Here is a 7,175-nt window from a genome sequence, read left to right on the forward strand (position 1 = left end):
CTAAGAAGCCCACACAGGAGAACAAAATACCTGGGGATGTGGGTCAGGGACAGCGAGACGAAGAAGGGACAACGGAGCAGGCTGAGGGACAGGGGAGGGAGGAGGAGGACTCCGTGGGAGCGTGGGAGACGGGGTCCTCCTGGAAGCAGAGGCCAGAGCCGGTCCTGGGGGATGAAGGGACGCGGATCCTGGGCAGAGGTCTCACTCGCATCTCCATCGGCTCCCAGCTGTTAGAACGGTTACCAGAAGCTGGGAGGCCCGAGCCTCCGCAGCTCCAAGGAGGCGGGGCCAGTCAGGTGTGGGCGGGGCTGAGGACCGTGATCAGAGCAGGGAGGGGTGGGACTCGGGCCAAACCTGAGGGAGCCATAAGCCAGGGTTTCGGAGACTGGCAGAGGACCTGGGTGGGTCTGGACAAGAATGACACGTGGATTCCGAGGAATAACAATCCCGAGGGCGTGGAAGCAGGTGTCATGCGTGTGTCACTTTATCCATTCACTGAGTGTTGAAGCTAATGCCAGACTTCAACAGGATATTCGTGGACTCCATACAACCTCCTAAAGTTAAATCTGAGTAAGACAAATCCCTTGATCTCAAGGGGCTCAAGATCTAGTTAGGGGATGAAGGTATAGGGATGACTGCTTTTTAAAATTTAGCTCAATGATTAAAACAGAAAAAAAGTTCAGATCTACCTCTCAGAAACCCGTATTTGTGCATTCAACTGCCTATTTAATGTTTCCACTTGGATATCTGATAATTATTTCAAACTTGAAAACTTACCGTGTGCAAAACCGAGCTCCTAACTATCCCCTCCCATAAAGGAAACTTTCTCTTTTCACTGTCCTCTCCAGGACAAGGCAAGGAAATGGCAAGTCTGTTTTTCTGATTGCTCAGACCAAAACTTTGGAGTTCTCTCTTACACACACACCCTTAAGTAGTCATTCAGGAAATTCTGTTGGCCGTATCTTCAAAATATATCCAGAATCCAACTATTTCTTACCACTTAAGTGCTACAGCCCTGGTCTAAGCTGCCATCATTTCTTGCCTGGATTATTCCATGACCTTCTAACTGGTTTTCCTGCTTCCACCTATGTCCCTATAATCTATTCTTCGTAGAGCATCCAGTGACCCTTTTCAGATATAGGCAGATCCTATCACTCTTCTGTTCAAAGTTCAGTAATGCTTTCTCATCTCATTCCCACAGGTAAAAGCCAATGTCTTACTAAGACCTACAAATTTCTATTTGATAGCTTTGTGGCTCTGTTCTTATCATTACTCCTGCCCAGTCATGTCAAGGATACTCCCACCTAAGAGCCTCCATACATGCTGTGCTCTCTGCTTGTGTATCTTTCAGGAGACACAAAGTTGTGATGGCTGATTTTATGTCAACTTGACTGGGCTAAGGGATGCTCACATAGTTGCTAAAATGTTATTCCCATGTGTGTCTGTGAGGATATTTCTGTGAGAAATTTCTATAGACTGAGTAAAGAAGATTGTTCCCACCAGTGTAGATGGGCATCTTGCAATCTATTGCTTGAACAGAACAAAATGGCAGAGGAAGGGTGCTTTTGCTTTTTGGACTGAGATATCCATCTTCTGTCCACAGATACCAACGCTCAGGCATTCAAATTAGGTCTGAATGGGTTTCTTGGTTCTCCAGTAAGCTGACAATAAATTGTGAGACTTCTCAGCCTATTGGTTCTGCTTGGAGAACCTGCACTAACATATAAGTTTTCTGTATCCCTGTACCGAATTATCACAGACTAAGCAACTTAAAAACAAGACCAAGGTAGAATCTCACAAATTAGGTGGGGTCTTTGCTCAGAATATCATAAGCCTGAAATTGATGTGTTGACTGGGCTGAGTTCTCACACAGAGGCTATAGGGAAGAGATCTGCTTCCAGGCTCATTCTTATTGGCAGAACTCAGTTCCTAGTAGCTCTAGGACTTGAGGTACCTGTTCCTTCCTGGCCATCCAACACAGGCCACTCTCAGGTCCTAGAGGCTACCTGCTCCCTCAGCACATACTCCCCCCATCTTCAGGACAGCAACAGTGTCTCAAATCCTTCTCCTACTTCAAAGTTTTCTTACACCTTCCTCTACAACCAGCGAAAGAAAATTCCCTGTTTTTAAAGGGCTTGTATAGTTAAGCCAGGCTCACTCAGATCAACTAGGCTCACTCAGATCATTTCCCTTATTTAGGGTCAACTATGCCATATAATAAAACCTAACCACGGCAGTAAAATCTATCATATTCACAGATTTGAGAATATACAGAGTGTATATACCAGGGGGCAGGAAATCTCAAGGATTATTTTAAATTCTACCTATGACACTAGGCTATAATGGGAAAAAAAATACAATGGCTTAAAGATAAAAGCAGCTTATTTTTTCTTAAGTAATTGTCCAAGTTTAAGTACCCGTCCAAGTTTAAGTACCCCAGGACTAACATGGTATCTTTTTAGTTGACCTAGTTTTTCCAAGAAAATAGTCCTTGTTTTCAAGATCCAGGAATTCACAACCATGTCTTCTCTGACCCACTCCAGCCAGTAAGATAAGGAAAAGAAAAAGGAGAAGCCATGCATCTTCTCCCTCTTTTTTTTTTTAAAGACATAACCTGACAATTGCATCCATTATTCAATCACATGGCCACACCAAGCTATAAGGAAAGCCACAAAAAACCTTAATCTTTGTTTTCAGTGGTCATGTACTCAGATAAAATTCATGGATTAGTGAAGAAAGAAGGGGACAGTGGATGACAGGGGACAACTAGTGGCTTATACCAGCAGTTGAAGAGTAAACACTCTTCTTTCAAATGTCCACAAGGATTACTCTCTAACTTCAAATCTTTGCTTAAATCCTACTTTACAGGTGAGTCCTTCCTTAATCACCTAATAGAAAATAGCAACACTTCCCAAAATCCTTACCCTCCTTACTCTGCATTATTTTCCTCCATAGCACATACTACCTTCTCATGAAAATGCTTATTTATTTGCTTATTGACTATTGCCCCATACTAGAATATTAGGGTATTTCACAAAGTTCATGGAAAATAGGATTAAAAATATGTATATTTTGGTACCAAAAAAAGTATGCATTTGCAGAGTCTTCAGAAAATCATGGAAAATGGATATCATGAAAAGATTATGCATGGATTTTAAAAATCTTTTTGTACCAAAATAAACTTTTAATCTCATTTTTCTATAAACTTCAAAAATACACCTTCACATCGGGTCCCTAGCAGCAGATTCTGATTGCTGCCTGCTTTATCCCCAGTCCCTAATGCTAGGATCGTAAGTGATCAGAAAATATTTATGGAAAAATTCATAAATGTATATATCTTCATTAGTGAATAAGAAGATATGCTGTGCAGTCAGACTGCTTGTATTGAAATCCTAACTTCACCACTTACTAGTCATGGGACAGTTGACTTCTGTTTCATTCCTTGAAAACAAAGATAATAATAATAGCAATTTACCAAGTTGTTATGAGGATTATTTGTATATCAACTTGACTAGGCTACAGTCTCCAGTTACATAATCAAACATTCAATATAATTGATGTGTGCTTGTTGACTGTTCATTTTGATCAAATGGTAAATAAGACAGAACGGGATTCAGTGAGGGTGGGAATGACCGCATGGACAACCCTTCCTGGAAAGGGTAAGAGTCCCCAACTCACAGGAGGCCATAAAATTTAAGGACTTAATGCACAGGAGCTTATCAGATGGACAAGGACAGAATGGAACTCTATCTAGTAACCTCTGCAGAGCCCTCAACACTATATAAAAATCTAATCATGTTTCTTTTGTCAGTTCATCCTTCCATTATGTACAAAGACTATTTCCAGCCTCCTGCACTCTTTCATCTTCCATTTTATTCTGCTTTATTCTCAGATGATGACTTCACCTCCTATTTAAAAAAAAAAAGAAAAGAAAAAAAGATGTTGTATCCATCAAGGTTCTCTAGAGAACCAGAACCAGTAAAATACATGTGAATATACATAAAGAGCTTTATTTTAAGGAATTGGCTCAAATGACTGTGGGGGTTGGCAAGCCCAAAATCTGTAGGGCAGGCCAGCATGCTGCAGACTCAGGCAGAAGTTAATGCTGAGGCTTGCCCTTCAAGTGACTGGTGAGGCTAACTCATATTATCAAGGGTAATCTTTATTTTTGTTATGTGTTAACCACATCTATAAAATACCTTCACAATAACACCTAGCTTAGCGTTTTATTAAATAACTGGGTACTATGTCATAGTTAAGTAGACACACAAAACTAAGCATCATAGCTTCTATTTAAAAAGGAACTCTTGGGGTAGGCACTGGGGCACAGCAGGTCTAGATGCCCATTTCCCCTACTAGAATGCCAGTTCAAGTAACAACCTACTCCGCTTCCAATCCAGCTTTCTGATAATGCATCCTAGGGGAGAGTAGATGATGGATCAAGTGCTTGGGCCCCAACCACTCACATGAAAGACATAAATGGAGTTCTGAGCTTCTAGCCCAGCCTCTGACTGTTGCAGGCATTTGGGAAGAGAACCAGCAGATGGAAGATCACTTTCTCTCCCTCTCTCTTCTCTGTTCGCCCTGCCTATTAAGCAGATAAAAATAAACTTTTGAAAACTAGTTTTAAAAAAAGTAACAAGAATTCTCTCAATACCAAATCAGAATACAGCTTAGATCTACTCCCATACATTTCCTCTTTCTTCCAGTTACCAATTAGGGGTGTTCCTCCCCTCTCAAAGCCACACTACATATCTTTGCACTGGAACCATTCTCTCTTGTCTCCAAAGACTCAACAAAATGTTTATGGAGCATCAGCTGTGTTAGGCATTTAGTTTACCAGTATACAAAACAGTAACAATGACAAAAATTCCTGACTCAAGGAGCTTCAGGGGAGACAGATAATAACAATAAATAAAATGAGTAAGTGAGAAACGATATGAAAAAAAAAATAGCAAGATAAGGGGAATCAGGAATGTCTGAGTGCAGCATGGGTTGCAACCTTAAATAGGGTTATCAGGGTAAGCCTTAATAAAAAGTGACATCTGAGACAGGAAGAGAGTAGTTTTTCTTCTTTTTGTCTGGTTAATTCTATTACATCCTTTGGATCGCCGCTTTAAAACATCTCCTCGGGGGAACTGCCCTTCATCTCCTTTATCCTTCATAAACAGGTTAAGTTTGCACTACCATACAATACCCATTTCTTCTTTGTAACAGTTGTGGTTACTTTTCCTATATCGGCCTTAACATATCAGTTTAGTTTCAAGGGAACAAAACTGCATCTCTCGTTCATCTCTGCATCTTCAGGGCTTAATTTAGTGTTTGTAAATGCAGTCATTGGAAAATCCTGGATTATGTGAATACACGGATGAATGTGGACAAATCCAGAAGAGGAAAAATAGAGCCCAGAATTAGCCATATGTCCAAGCAATATAAATAGGGTGATCTTTCATGACCAAGGATAAGAGAGAATCAGAATGTGAGGAAAAAGGGTTGAAGATGAGGCCAAAGACATCATCTGGGACCTGATCAGAGAAGGCCTCAGTTGAGATGCTAAGGAGTCTGAATTGTCACAAAAAGCCCTAAGTAGATGAATGTCATAATTAAATTCATATTTTTACAAGAATCACTTCAGCTAATATGGAAAACAGAGTCATAAATATCTCCCAATAGCCTTTCTTCTCTTCTTCTTTAGTATCAGAAATCTGATGTCTAGTTGGACAAACGACTGGTAAGAATAAAGATTACATTTCCCAGTCTCCCTTGTAATAAGATCTGGCCACAGAACACATTTCTGATGTGCAACTTCCAATATACATCCTTCAAAGGAGGAGGGAACTACCCCTTCACCACCACTTCCTGCCCCATTTTGCCCCTTGGAGTACATCAGTTTTGTCCTAGAGTTTTACTTGAAAGAGAAATAGTAGTAACTTTGAGTCTCTCTTACTTGTAATAGAGTTAAATTTTAATTAAACAAAAGGGGGCCAACTCAAGACAAAAACCGTAAGGGGACTGCTGCTGTATAAGAGCTGATGAAAGTTTGATGAAGGTGATGACAACGGAGATGGAGCAAAGGGAAAGATTCAAGAAGTACTTAAGCAGAATTATAGGGCATAGAAATTGAGTGGAAACTCGAATGAGAGATAGTGATTGGCTCCAGATGGGGCCTTTCAGATGTTAACCTCTCTGTGAATATTAAGGGTAAAAGATACTACCCCATGAGACTCTGGATGAAAAAATCCACCTAAATCTTCGGCAAATTAAATTTACAGGTTCACTTCTGTCTCTTCTTGACAAAAGGCCTTTCTTAGTTATGTTAATAAATTGGGCTGGGAGACTGAAAGATGTTCATTCAACAAATACTTATTGAGTATCTACTATGCGCCAGGCACTTTGATAAAGATACAGTGGTGAGCAATATAGACATGGCCTCTGACTTCATGAGGTGTACAATTACAAATTGTTGAAGTTTTTACATACCAAAAACATGAGGGATTATAGAAGCTGGAGTCTTAGAAGGACTCACTGAGGAAACAGTATTTGAACTAGACCTCAAGAATGCGTATCAGTTAAGAAGGAAACATTGCAAACCAGAAGGTAAAAAGGCCCTGAAATGGAGAAGTGACAGTTTGAGAAAAGAAGGCCAGGATGGTTACAGTACCAGGAGATAGAAAATGAAGTGTGATTCAAGTCAATTTAACAAAAAGTGCAGACAGTCCAATATTTGATATTCAATAAGATAAAACCAGAGGTAGGAAGAGGCTAGATCTTGCATAGCCTAGGTCATGTTAAGAATCTCAATTTTTAGGGCCGGTGCCGCGGCTCAATAGGCTAATCCTCCGCCTAGCGGCGCCGGCACACCGGGTTCTAGTCCCGGTTGGGGCGCCAGATTCTGTCCCGGTTGCCCCTCTTCCAGGCCAGCTCTCTGCTGTGGCCCGGGAGTGCAGTGGAGGATGGCCCAGGTGCTTGGGCCCTGCACCCCATGGGAGACCAGGAAAAGCACCTGGCTCCTGGCTCCTGCCATCGGATCAGCGCGGTGCACCGGCCGCAGTGCGCCGGCCGCGGCGGCCATTGGAGGGTGAACCAACGGCAAAAGGAAGACCTTTCTCTCTGTCTCTCTCTCTCACTGTCCACTCTGCCTGTCAAAAAAAAAAAAAAAAAAAAAAAAAAAAAAA

At 41.4% G+C, this 7,175-nt stretch overlaps 1 protein-coding gene across 10 annotated transcripts in view; it reads right to left on the reverse strand.

The window, feature by feature from the left end:
- Window positions 1-7,175, reverse strand: part of DNHD1 (dynein heavy chain domain 1) — an 83,166-nt gene extending 75,991 nt beyond the window's left edge. For all 10 annotated transcript variants that reach the window (XR_011388732.1, XR_011388733.1, XM_070074263.1 and 7 more), the window contains exon 1: window positions 31-7,175. The gene's annotated coding sequence lies outside the window, so the exon portion shown is untranslated. The remainder of the gene's footprint in view (window positions 1-30) is intronic.

Source organism: Oryctolagus cuniculus, chromosome 1, assembly GCF_964237555.1.
Source record: "Oryctolagus cuniculus chromosome 1, mOryCun1.1, whole genome shotgun sequence".
Classification (NCBI taxonomy): domain Eukaryota; kingdom Metazoa; phylum Chordata; class Mammalia; order Lagomorpha; family Leporidae; genus Oryctolagus; species Oryctolagus cuniculus.